Raw genomic sequence first — 14,689 nt, 5'->3', positions numbered from 1 at the left:
TAAAAAGTGCATAAGGTCACACAATTTACAACGGTCATGTTCTCTCAAAAAACGAAAACCGGTATGTTTACATTGACGCCATACGATACAAAAGCAACCATTTTGGTTCAACGGGGCAGCTGCGAAAAGACTTCCTCACTTGGCGATCGAAAACAAAGTGGAATGTTATAAAGGTAGGCATTTTTATTTCAGAGTGATCAACTATTTTACAATAAATTTGTCACGCAGTTACGCTTGGAGAATAGGTAGGTAAAAAGTCGATTTAAGCTATTTACGGTTTAATTGAAGCTAGATTTAAATTAGAAGGTAGATTTAAGTTAGGTCTAGGTTTATATATTATAAAATTTTATTTAGGGTAACAAGAAATCATGAAAAATAGCTTTGAACGTACAATTTTTCCGTTTTTCTCCCTTTTTATTTTATACCTGGAAGGAGTATTACATTGTTTGGTTTGTGTTAAATTTATAACGACAAGCAAAATACGGTATCTGTCAGCTATACTGGCCCACCGTCGTAGAAGAAGCTGTAAAGTCGAGAAAAATGGGATTGGTTTGAGCAGTGGCCAAGACTAAGTGTGCGAAAGAACTGGAAAGCAAAAAAGATTTTCGTTATTGTCATACTGAAACTTGACTTAAGTTGAAGTGTACATGTAATAATGATTATGATCTGATACATTTTGGACTGGAATGAATTTGACTGTCACTATAATATCGAAAAAATCCCTACGTTTTAAGGCTATTGGTCAGCGTCTCTTGTTAATGTAATTTAAATGTTAAAAGATGGTTACCTAGATATATATCTACTTTATCTAAATTTTATCCAAATTAAGGTAAAAATTGCTAAAATCAACTTTTTTGTATACCAATTATCCTAATCTAACCGCCTATTTCTAACCACGGGTTGCGTGACCTATATACTTACGGTGAAATAGTCACTTTCATTAAATTTACCGTGTTTGAATATTTCAAGTAAAAACAACGCAGCAGCAGCAGCGTTACAGAGTTTGCAAATTCCGACATCCTTGCATTCAAAACAGTTTTATAGATTATTACTCTGTTTTTACTCGGTTTCATAGAACAACTGAATCCAGAAAAATGAAGAAGTTTTTCGAAGCGTTACGAAAGCGATTTTTAGTGAACTTAATTTGAATTTAGCTTCGATATGGTCTATATACGATCTGTTTTATGGCAGGTTGAGAACGTGTCGTCAAGTGTACAAACAAGGGTATAAACTACTGACCATGTAGTTAGGTTTCCAATACCCAATTTTACGGAAATATACCGTACATCTAAGAGTGTCAATTAGCGCGTTCTGGTGGCACATACATGAACATTTTCAGTTATTATCGCTTGTGTGGCTGGCAGCTTTCTGTCAGAAGAATTTCCTCACCAAAAAAAAATTTCGCAGAAAAATTTTGCTACGGACAATTTACACAGTTTTAACTGTCACAAATTCTTCTGGTTCTTACTGGCTGGCAAATACTTTTACAAAATTTAATCAAGTCCATCACGTTCCTTCTCAAATGCAAAAAGCTTCCAATGTGTTGAAAAAGGACAATTACCCATTGGAATTCTAAAGCCTTTACAGTTTATACAAATAGGCCTAGTATACCGTATATTTATTATTAAAGAGTGAATCCATTTCTAACATATTTTAATTGTGTCAAAATAATTTTTTCCGGAGTTAATTAACAAAATGTGGTGGTTTGGTGAAATCGTGGGAAACTGATCTTAGACGATATAGTATGACAAAAGCGTTGGACTGAAGCACGAGTCTATGTTCTATTATCTTGCACCGGCGTTTTGCAAGCATTCAAGATTTTATAGACAGAAGATATAGGCAGGACATAGATAAAGATAGAAGATATAGACAGGCAGGCTTTTATAGGCAGAAAGACGTAATTCCTCTTGACAAATATATCTTCAAACTACATAATTTCTCCAAAAACTAATAACTGTAATAACTTAAAAACTGTAACGGTGTAGATAATCGTCAAATAAGTTGCTGTACACTCCGTTAGGTTGTTTAATTAATATAGATGTATCTCATATCACATGTACAAGATCTTAATACTTGCTATCGCTTTTCGACACACAGGCGACTTGCGTTTGAACTGGTATAAGCTATAATTTAATAGATGAGCAAAAACGAGATGATCGTGGCTAACATGAAAACATACGTAGGAGCTTATAGCTATATTAATGCTGTAGTACTGAGGAACAACGAGCAATTTTTTTAACAAGTACGATGACCATTTATGACGGGCAACAACAACGAGCTCGTGCGGACGCTAGAAAACATTTTTATGTTGTAAGTAATATGAATACAATACGTACTCGTTGTTGATTACTACACGACTTTATTAGTTAGGTACTAGTAGCCTAAATAGTACGATAGTTGTATGTTTTTAAGACATTAGGAGTTGCTTTGCTGAAAGATTTATTCAATAACCTTTTATTTGAGAAGTTTCGTTAATTTTTGGGAATAACAGTTTATATGGTATCAGCTTTATAAAAAGAAATTTTTGTTTGAAAGATAAACATAAAGCCAAGGGTGCATAACATATTTTATGATATTTAATTCAAGTATTGGTCGTTACCGTAAAATTAATGCAAACTCACGTCGTGTTATCATTGTGTGTAGAAGAAACGTTTGTGATTGTGTGGTAACAAGCATTACAAAAAAATAGGCTACGTTGCTAAACGATTTTGCGGTACATTTAAGTGTTGTGTTGAAGCCCGGACAAAACCTTCGATAAAATTAATCTGAACACTTATCAGTCGCTTTCGAAATGCGTAGTTTGCTGAACGGCGTTACACGCGAATGAAATATTGTCTGTTTCTTGCCATTAGGTGTCCACATAGGGCTCACCCGCTTTATTGGTATTATTAAATGGCTTAGAGCTCGAGCGACAAGTTGAAAGCATGTATAGTCTGTTTCTTTGAAAGCATTGGTAAATTGGTCAATTATAGACATGGTTACTAGTTAGTCTACGAAGCATATTGTTGTTGTAAGCAGAGCCTATAATTGGCTTAAATAATATAAAAACAGATGACGGTTTCATAGCACGAAATGGACCATCGTAAATACCAAAATGTAGCTGTTCTAACCAATGAAATAAATACTGTATAATGAAGCAACAAAATGCAAGGCAACGTAAAAAAAAACCCTCGGGAATTCCCCGCGGGTTTTCTCTGAAAAAAGCGCGTATCTTCCAATGTTGAAACCCTGCTGCTCGTACATGCTCGCGTTTAATACAAAATTGTTATCGGCTAACAGCACAGCCATTGTGACAGATTCGGTCTACTTTGAAAAGTTGCGGAAAACATCATCACTACTACAAGGCAAAACAATGTTGAAATAATTTGTGAAGACTCCAAAACTGATTCTACTGATATCGCATTGCGAAACCACCATAATGCCTTTACATTACAAGGCGTACTTGTTTAGTTTCAAGTAGATGTGCGTGGTGTTAACATATTGCTAAATAGTGTAGAACGTCAAACAATTCGTTATCAGCATAACTAAAGATGCGCCAAACAATTTTCGTTTACGGTGTTTTTGCTTAAATGTTTGATATCGCTAGAAATGAACAGTGTTTTATAAAACAGCTTTTTCTTAAATATACTGTAGCTTTGTGCGATAAGTCTTGCATGGTTATCAAAATCTACCATCTTTGCATCGAGTATGCTGGTTTAAGATATACGGCAAGAATGTCATAGGATATTAAAAAAACTCATTCGCAAATAGTTCAAATTCTAACATCTAAATAACCTCGGTTGATGTTTTTCCATATTTTAAACTAACCTTCGGGTTAAGGATTTTCCAATTTCCAAGAATATAAAATGGCTGTCATATGGCTATAAATATTTACCAATGGGCGTGGCAACTGGTAGTTTCATGTGTTTGGTCTTTTTCAATCATCTTACTTTTATCTTTAAACAGTATTTTATCAATAGGATATGGACTGCAACTCTAAACTACCTTTCGCACTGGTCTGGTTTTGAACGTTTTTTTGGTGTCAGATAATGACGTATTTTGAAATTGAAATTTTGAATAAAGATCATATATAGCCGAGCCGAATATGGTACTTGTGCTTATATGAGGCTATATGCTGGGTTTAGTAAACATCTAAATATGACCTAAAATTACGACATGTTTTATTTTCCTCTCCATACCAATTGATAGTGAAGATGAGTTTTCCAATAGGAATCGTTGGCTTACTTTGAGTGATTGTTTTTGATGGCGCGTTTTGACTTTTGAGATTTTTGTAGCTTATCCCGGAGACTATGAAATTTCTGCTGTTCCACAACACTGCAGCTGTCTCTACCGAGAAACTTTTGGCTAAATATGTTGATAGCAAACCTTTCACTGCCGGTATAAAAGCAAGGACTGCAGGCACATCACCCTGCTGAACTTTGCCATCCTATACTTGCTTTCCGATAAAATAACTTCGGCTAATTAAGGTATATCAACGAACGGTTTGCATGTGAGCCAACAGCTGTTTTGTTTTGTAACTGTCAGGTTACTATGTCAATCTAATCAGCAAGTTTTACGTTGGCTATAATCTGTGCTTAAAATACTGCGCGTTGAATAGATTTTTGGTTAAAATGCAAAATGTTCAATCGATAAGACGTGATAAAGTAGGGACCGAGAATTAACTACTACTTGCGACACGAAATTCCTAAAACGGGAGAACTCAAGAAGTCACGATACAGAAGACACCAGGGGAAACAAAAAGGTTATCTTCTTATATATCTTTCGTTTATCCCGTTCAAAAACCTAATTCGCCCGCTCTTTCCTGGTGAGCACGTTGGTTTTCAACGTAGGAAATCGACCGTTGTTCAGGTCAATCTTATGACTTAAGATATCGAGGATAAGGCCGTCGCCGTACATTTACTCCTTACAGCTGCCTACCACAAAGTTGTTTGTTTGGCACCGTAGCCCTACATGTAAACTGTTCCAAGTAGGCTACATGTTTTAAGTTTAACGTCGTGTAATAAAGCTCCTAAAGACCTAAACCAAAGAAATTTTTTTTTAACTCTGTTGCTTTAGCAAACACTAGTTACGTGACAAGTCGTTGTGCTGCGTGACATACGAACGGACAAAATTCACCAGAACACAATTGCATCTTTATTAAATACATGCATAAACATAAAAACAAGAAAAGTAGGCTAAATGCGAACAGACCATAGCTCGCAAACTGTGGTTGAGAATTAGAAAAGAAGCCAAACGAACACTTCCCAACAGAAACAACGCAAGCAGTTTGAAAAGCTGTAGGCCACACCACGCGACGACATCTTCGGTCGAAATTTTAATGACTGAACAAGTCACCAAAGAATAACGAATGACAACATTCTATAATGTCTCTTAAATATCTTACTCTACAGGACTTTGTTTGACGTCGGGTGAACTTACGATGTTCAGTTTCGCACAAAAAGGCACCTCTGTACGTAAAATTTATGCATTTCATTTACAAGGCGACTTCATTGTCATTTATTTTTTGGAGGGATATTTGTTTGTAGTAAATCGTTGTATATACAATAAAAACTTTACAAATGATTTATAGCTTATACATTGTAATAAAAAGTTTCTTAAAACACTTCCAAAAACAATAGGCCTATACTGTACAATACAAATACACAAAAATAAACCCAGCATAAAGCAGATAGAAAACTATGGACAAGAAATTATGGTGCAATCTAACTTAAGATTTTATAATACGCCATTCAGAGTTAAGACTATATTAACCTAGCAGTTTTGAAAAAAGTTACTAGCTTTTTAGTCGCTAACCATATATTTAGTATGCAGCCGGAATTTTCTGCTCGAAAAGCAATGGTTAACCTTCAATTAATACACAAGTGCAACACGTAAGATAAGCATGTTACATGAAACACCCGCTATGACCATGAGACAAAATCAAACTTTTACTTACACATATGCATTAAAATCGAGCATTGCCCAGCCATTGATTATGACTTCAGTTCTGACGCAACGCCGCAGAATTGGGTAAATGAAGCTCTTGTGGAAGAAGGTACAGGGTACTCTGCTGTTAACTTTCCTGTCTTTGCATGTCGAACTTGTGCCAGACAATAAAAACGTAATGATGCTATTGCGCCGTTTTGGTTTTGATCAGAAGTTGTTTATGAGTGTCTGATAATAATTAGTCTTAACAAACCTACAATTCAGATCGTAAGCCCCCTAACTAACGTCAAAGTACGGCACACCAGGGGGTATCCACAAGTGGATCCTATACGTACGCACATGGCAGGCCAGACTGGACAAGACAAAATCATCACGTGGTAAGGTATTGGTTTGGCCAAGTGGGACAAAAACGCGAAATCGTCAGCAATTATGCATTAACAAAAATTCGAGCGGTGGGTTGGGATCTTTGTTGGCCAAAGTAAACGAAAACGTTTTAGTATGTGTAAGATGGCGGCTGCACGCACGAGCTTTATCAACGTGCACGCCGAACCTTTTTATTCCTATTTCCTATATGTAATGTTTCCACCTACTTTGGCCGACAACAATCCCAACCCACCACTATACTCTATGCTTGTCCCACGATTACGCAATTTTGTCCCACTTGGCCAACCCCATACCTTACCACGTGATGATTTTGATTTTTGTCCAATTTGTTTTGCCATAGGCCTACACACAGACTTCTTACGACATAAAAGTACGAATAGATTTTTCAATCTTCATTCTGCATATTGGGCACTTTCTGAGAGCTTGTGCACATTCAGTGCAGCTACAAAGATGACCGTATGGAACAAAAACCACATCAGCAATTCGATCCAAGCATATTTTGCATTTTCTTTCTTCTTGCAATTCTCGAATACGAGCTTCCATTGACAAAGTGGCGCCTAAAAATCAATTTAAAAACCCTCTGAAAAGTAAAAACATTTTGTCATTCCAGAAAGATTTGCCAAATCGTCATAATATTAAAATGAAAAAGTTTGAGATGAACTTCAACTCATCATTTAATGCTTCACTTCATTTACACCACATTTAGGAAAAAACATAAACAAATTCTTTTCCATATCTTGAACTATTTTTAAGCGCACCCTTTCATTTTATCTAAATACAGTTTTTCGTCGAAAACTTTCATCTCAAGACAATGGTAATATATACAGCTGTAAAATATATAAACTATTGCTAAAGTTGATATCAGGTATAATGCACTTAGCTTTAGCTTTGCCAGCTGTTTACAAGTTTTAATACGCTTTAAGTCAAAGGTTTTACAGCGTTGTGTTACTGTTGTGAACACGGTAGGTGATAAGCAACTAGGCATAGAAAATTAGTTAATATAATCCATATTCCAATAACGAAGTTAACAGAAGTACGTGGGCCTACATTATGTCCTTTCTTATATGGCAAAATGAAATAAATTGTTTAGTTTTCAATTTCGCATCGATTTTGCTTATTCAAAAAAAATACTACTTGAAGACATTCTTTATTGCAACTCAAGAACGCGTCAAAACAACTGCATGTTATTAAAATTAAAATTAAAAATTGTAAAATTCCGCCATTCAAGTCCAGAAACAGTGGTGCATATGACAACGCAAGCATGCGACATTACGTCCAAAGACAAAAAACTTGTTATGGCAAGTTATATAGTGATTAATCTAACCGGCAAAAAACATTTTTAAAAGTTGTAATTGATTACATAGCAATCCTAATTTCCAGTGAAGGTGGCTAATGAAGTAGATCAGATCATTGCGCAACATTTGCAAATCATCCGACTTCATTCTAGAATCTATAACTTGCATGAAAGCTCTGAGAACGTCTGATTCTGTAACTCAGTTACTGAATGCTAGTCGTGGCTCGCAATGTCAACGGCATCTTCAAACTGCGACAATCAGTCACAAAGTAGAGGTGTTAGTAACTCGAATATGGACATGACTATTCCAGCTAATTTTTGCAATTCGGTACGTATCAACAGAGTATGTCAAAATGTAAGAATCAACAATCCATTTCCGATACGTGTGAACAGAGAACGTCAAAACGTAGGAGTCATCCAACCTAATTGTGACAACTCGGATTGAATTCGTAGAGTGCATTTTCAAAACACCTTATCCTGTTCTAGTCCAGATCATTTGATGGATGACGCGTTTGAAGATGGTGTCACAGATGAAGAACTCGTAGCTGCAGTTGAAAAATATAAAGCTTTTGAAATAAGAAAGTCCTTTAGAGATCTACTGGATGAATAATCCTATTAACTATTACTTGACATTTCAAAAGAATTCTCGAATGGTTTATAATCGGATTTGTAGTGTTTATACACCTTTCTGTTGAATAATTGTGAGAACACTGATCAGTGTCCTGTTGTTATTCCGTTATCTTCGCCTTGGTGGTGTTTGTAATCCAAAAACAATGTTCATTAAAATAATACCAAAGAAACATTTAATGAACGTAACTTACTCTTTTAATACAGACAAGGACAACATATGTTTGGACTTCAAACATGTCTTATGGAGATAGTAATTACAAGTTGGGGCATTATCATCCTTCACAGCATCAGTGACCGAAAGCGAGTCCATCTTCTTTGGGAGGTCGACAGTATTCGACTTCTCTTCTGCTGGGTGGTCTTCATCAATTGTTTGCAAATTTCAATTATGCATTACTTGCAGAGTGCGTTGAAGTGTTTTCCATTTTCTTGAGTTTGTGCTTGCGAGATGAAGTCGCAAGCCTATTTAGCCTATGTCCAATTAGGCGTCGTGAAAAGAAATTAGCAACGTGAAGCTCCGTAATTGAATAAATTAAGATTATAATAAACATTAAAAATCCGAAAGCCCAATCTCTGATCGATCGTGAATATAAGTTTACTTTTCATGCTTTTCGTTGATTGGCGCATTTCTTCACTTATCTAGCACTTGTTGCCTTCAAGAGCTTCTACAGGCATAGTGCATACTGTAGGCTATAACCATCTCACATGATCCGACTTAAAGAGGATCTTTGGGAAATTCCAGCAAAATAGCACTACACAAGTTTTTTACACGAAATTTACCAAAATGGAAATAATCAAAAACAAAAAACTACCGCATAGCAAACAACCAGCAGCGAATGTAGCCTCTCAATAAGACCTTCCTTTAAAAATTCGGTTTTGCTATTTATTAGTTTGAAATTCCAAATAGAATGTTTGGCGCTGGAAGTTTCATGGTTGCCGTGATGAAAAATACCTTTTGTAACATTTCATCGAAATCTGTCGCAAAAACATCCACTCGATTCCTCCAATCTTGTGGAGGTTTTAACAATGTTTCTTGCTGAAACCAAGAAAGTAATCCTGCGACAGACATGCATTAATGTATAATAGGCTACTGAAAAAGTTTGGCATGAATGATCTTTATCAAACTGTTCGTAAAATGTAATAAGCATGGCCAGAAATCCATGACATAGGACTTTAGTCTTGTTTTTTTTATCTTTTTATCTTCTAAAAGTAAACTTTATATTCACGATCGATCAGCATTATTATTGTCTTGAAATATACATTAGTTTTTATTGGAATTATACCAACAAATATATCAAATTGAAACGTTTAAGAGGTCTGCAAATGCACAAATCCAGTACTCTTGTGCTTTTTAGCAGGTTCAGTGATAATTCAACACTATGAGGGATTAAATTAACTTAGTAGCTCATAAAAGCGCGTTACAAACTTCGTGGATCAGCAAAACAAAAATTCCAACTCTTAAATGACATGCTTTTAAACACAGTTTCTTGAAGGAATTTTGTAAAATCACGCTGCAATAGCGTGCAGAAGTTTCGCAAGACAACGCCTTATTTTTAGGCTCATTTGACTGATATAATAATCGCAGTTTCTACACCGTCTTATTGCTACATTCAAACGTTAATGATGTAATACGGTTGTCGCAGGTGAAGCGGACTCAAGTGATTTTCGTCTGCAGCGGAATGGCCGCTTGCTTGTACTTCATTTGGTATCGGGACTAAAATGAAGTAGGGAAGAGTGGAGTTGGTCGACTGAAGTGACACTTTTTTCCTCGCCACGTCCACAAATTCTTGTGTATGAAAATAACACCGGGCAACACTTTGGTTTGAAGTCATGACCAATAGGTGAGATGTACCGTAACTTTACGGGCGCAAGAGATTGGGCTTTCGGATTTTTAATGTTTATAACAATCTTAATTTATTCAATTACGGAGCTTCACGTTGCTAATTTCTTTTCATGACGCCTAATTGGACAAAAACTAAACTCCTATGACCTACACTTCTGACTTTAGTTGGCTAAGGCGCAACGAAAACAACAGCAGCAGAATGTTATTACCGGCAAGTAATTTGACTATAATGTATGACATAACAATAACCTTGATCTAGATCACAATGAAGGCCAAATGACTTTTGGTGATTTTCGTATGCGGATAACCAAATTTGTAGAATTGCAATAAGCCTGTCGATTTTTTGTTAGGTTGTGTTACAATTTTATAATTTTATGAAGAAATTTATGGTTATTTAAATTACAGATAAACATAAGACTTGTGTTTTTTAACAAGAAACGGACAAGCTTAAGATTGTAACGGAAAAGGAAACAAAGAACTGAACAAAAAGTCCATCCAAAACGTTTTCAAAGTAAAAAAAGTTTATTATTTTTAAGCAATTTGAAATCAATAACATGCAATAGACTCAACATGATATTATATTGCTGATATCGTATTGTATAACTGATTTCTTTGAATATCGTGAGTTCGTTCTTGCTGTATTTAATTAGTATTTATTCAACCACCAGTAAATTGTCATAAATAATGTTGGAATTTTTTTGGTCAATGACGTTTATGTAAATATTTAATTTTAGTGCCTCGTTCAAGAGGAACAATCCAGAAGAAATGAATGCCATAAATAAAATGGCCGAAGTATACAAAAGAATGTTTTAAAGTTAACAGTTTTCATTTTCAACATTTTGCATTCGTTGTGAAAGTCAGTGTTTGCAGGATACTGTACATGCAATTAATAGAAAGAAACGATAAAATTTGTTTAAATTTTTGAAGGTAACGATCATGTGAAATTTTATTTTATCCGAACTTCTGCTTATTTGGATTGATTTAGCATCTGTTTTCTGAGGACATTGTTGGCTGTGGTGACCTTAACACGTCCTGTGAGTTTATTGATGAGATTCCCATCTTGTAGCATGAGGAAAAGCGTCATTCTGTTGATCGTTAGATTTCACAAGATATTGGAACGTATGATAATTAATAAATTATAATTCTTTAAACTATGATATGCTTTTATTTTTGCATTAGCTCCCGAATCCAGAACCTTGTATCAATTGGCTTTGTCAAAATTAAGCCTTCGTAGAATGGTGTGTTGATAAACGTACAATTACTAACCAAGATGTGTTCGGCTGGTGTAATTCATCAACATTTTAAGTAGGAGGCACTTGTATAGCATATGAAAATATTTGTCTGAAGGGTTGTTCCGCATTGAAAATTGTTCAGGTTTGTGAAAACAGAAGTATCATGTTGATTGACACAATGAATCTCAAACATATTCATATGAGCTTCAAATAATAAATTTTCATCTATCTTTTGCTCTAGAAAAGATCAATACAACATAATGCAATTTCCTTATGATTTGTTTGAAAAATATATAATTGAACGGTAATTTTGAACCTAAATGTTTAATAGCCTTTATTATGAGGAATTTTGTCTCTGCTTTAGATAAACCATCTAGGTTACTATCCTAGGTGTTACTAGCTAAACCACCTAGGTCACCTAGCTAGGTTACTATGTCACATCAAGGTTGTTAAATTTATATATTTTTAGTCTTCAAGTTTGACAGTGTTAGTATTTGCATTTGCTCTTATCTTTCACTCAGGTATTATGATTCTGCAAAGCTATTCTGACTTGCTTTGTATCGGTCCACTTCTAATGGTGTGTTTTTTTTTCATTGTTGACAAAGCTCAGTTGTGCAGTTTTATGTCTTAGTAGAGAAGGGTAATTGTTTTTGTCAAGTTAAATTGCTAACTTTTTGTGTGATATTAGCAACAACGTAATACACTGTAACCTCTGTCTTCAATTTGTAAATTGGTAATTATAAACTGTCTTGTGTGTTTTGTCCTTTTGGATGTGTAGAAAGTAGTTTGTAACATTGTATGAGTTCTGTTGATGGTTGATATAGAAAGTTGTTTGCTTTGTTTAACTATCTTTTAGATTCACTGAAAATAAATTAATGACCATACGTGTTGCAGTCCATGGTAGTATTAAAGAGTTGACCTTTCAAGAAATCTTTATATATTCTTTAATCTCTGTCATGCTGTGACGTACTTACCATATAAATGTGGTTGATTTCACTCATTCATCTCGCAATCAAACACTCAAGAAAATGGAAAACACTTCAACGCACTCTGCAAGTAGTGCATAATTTAAATTTGCAAACAATTGATGAAGACCACCCAGCAGAAGAGAAGTCAAATACTGTCGACCTCCCAAAGAAGATGGACTCGCTTTCGGTCACTGATGCTGTGAAGGATGATAATGCCCCAACTTGTAATTACTATCTCCATAAGACATGTTTGAAGTCCAAACATATGTTGTCCTTGTCTGTATTAAAAGAGTAAGTTACGTTCATTAAATGTTTCTTTGGTATTATTTTAATGAACATTGTTTTTGGATTACAAACACCACCAAGGCGAAGATAACGGAATAACAACAGGACACTGATCAGTGTTCTCACAATTATTCAACAGAAAGGTGTATAAACACTACATATCCGATTATAAACCAATCGAGAGTTCTTTTGAAATGTCAAGTAATAGTTAATAGGATTATTCATCCAGTAGATCTCTAAAGCACTTTCTTATTTCTAAAGCTTTATATTTTTCAACGGCAGCTACGAGTTCTTCATCTGTGACACCATCTTCAAACGCACCATCCATCAAATGATCTGGGCTAGAACAGGATAAGGTGTTTTGAAAATGCACTCTACGAATTCAATCCGAGTTGTGACAATTAGGTTGGATGACTCCTACGTTTTGACGTTCTCTGTTCACACGTATCGGAAATGGATTGTTGACTCTTACATTTTGACATTCTCTGTTGACACGTACCGAATTGCGAAAATTAGCTGGAATGTTCATATCCATATTCGAGTTACTAACACCTCTACTTGTTGATGGTATTTCAGCGTTGTAAAACAGCGGTCAGATTCGTACTTGAACGTTCGATTCAGTACTTCTACCTGACGATAGGCGTTCAGTGTTTCTGTTATCACGACTGTATTCATTCTCAGGTGTGACTTTCATCGGTGGAGGAGTATTAAGTGGTTCGTATTCGGTTTTAATTCTTTTCTATTTTTTAGCAGTAGACATATTCACGCTTACACAATGGTTCTTAACAGAAGACCTATTAACGTTTAAAACAATAATCGTCTCAGCTTTCAACTTAGCACGATTCTAACTGAGGTAAAGTACCACAAGAGTCATCTAACTTTACTATAACTTTCTTATACTTGAATTTGTTGCGATCAACACACTCCGCTATAACCAGCTATGGAAAGGAATTCCTTGTACCGGTATATAAAGACCAACTTGTTATTATTCTTTATGCACTGGTTTGACATTAGCAAACTATTATTTTTTCATGCTGTGTTTCAGCACTGACTGAAATGCAATAATCCTTTCAAACCGTTTTGGCTATAGCTATTGCTCTTTTCTTTTCAAAAAGGCTAGTCTAATTGTCTTCCCTTCATCCCTCTAGATTCTGAAAACAAACCACAACTGACGCGAATTGATTGATTGCAACGCATTCGAATGACCTTCATTATAACGCGAAATGTTTTGTTTATTTGAAAGTCCAGCTTTCCACTGTTCTTCTCTGACCCGAATGAAATGCAGCATCGGCTTGAACCGCCATAATCTTTTCAAAGCATCGTGGCAATAGCTATCGTTTTGTTTTTCACAAAACGTTATTGGAATGGTTAATCTTTTCTTTCTTATTAGGCCTACAATCATATGCAAACTATGCATAAGATGTTTAGTTTCTTTATACAAAGCGGTGTTGGAATAGTCAACCTTTTCTACAATCTAATTGCAATAAGACATTTAATCTTATTGCAAACTACCTAGGCTATTTTCAATTCACTACCACGTGTTGACGCTCGCGAAAATGGGATCTGGTGGTAAACTTAAGGGGGCGTCAAAGACCAAAAAACGCCATAAAGTCTTTGTTTGTTTTATTATACAGTAAATTTACTAAAAGACTGTTTACTCGAAAAATCTTCTATGGGGCTCTCTGAAATTTTGCGTGTCAATTTGGTATGCTGTGAACTACCATTCCATAATATGCCATCAAAAAACCATGATTCAAACTTTTTTAAGAGGCCCAAAATAAACACTAGAATTTTTGGTCTAAAAACCCAATTTTAGCTACTTACATGCTAGTTTATAGCATAATTCTGGATGCGACCTGGGACATTGAAGCACGCCAACTGCTAGGGTAATTCCCAGGCTAAGAAACAACACCAACCATGCTGCCTTCTGATTGGTCTAAACATGTTTTTTAAAGCCCTATGTAGGACGTCCAACAAAATCATAGAGATCTTAGTTTTAAGTCTTTGATGCTCCTTAAGGGCCTGCAGGCAACCATATGGTGGGATTCTTAGGGTGGCAACTCTATACTACTATTCATATACGTTGTGACATTATCTACAGGTATGGAACACATATTTTTAATTAGTTTTG

At 35.3% G+C, this 14,689-nt stretch overlaps 1 long non-coding RNA gene across 7 annotated transcripts; it reads left to right on the top strand.

Annotated features, from left to right (window-relative positions):
• On the top strand, positions 1-14,682 carry LOC143464468 (uncharacterized). 7 transcript variants are annotated; one of them, XR_013118508.1, is made up of 6 exons: positions 2,104-2,310; positions 9,874-10,071; positions 10,239-10,284; positions 10,509-10,584; positions 10,808-12,701; positions 12,841-14,682. It is a non-coding gene; the product is annotated as an uncharacterized LOC143464468 (long non-coding RNA). The 7 variants fall into 7 exon arrangements; XR_013118506.1 differs by having other exon boundaries at positions 10,479-10,584; XR_013118505.1 differs by having other exon boundaries at positions 9,874-10,284; positions 10,479-10,584; positions 10,808-10,929; positions 11,001-12,701.
• Positions 14,683-14,689: the final 7 nt, after the last annotated feature.

This window comes from Clavelina lepadiformis, chromosome 7 (genome assembly GCF_947623445.1).
Source record: "Clavelina lepadiformis chromosome 7, kaClaLepa1.1, whole genome shotgun sequence".
Taxonomy (NCBI): domain Eukaryota; kingdom Metazoa; phylum Chordata; class Ascidiacea; order Aplousobranchia; family Clavelinidae; genus Clavelina; species Clavelina lepadiformis.
The sequence above is the reverse complement of the archived record's forward strand: the minus strand, read 5'-3'. Positions and strand labels throughout refer to the sequence as shown.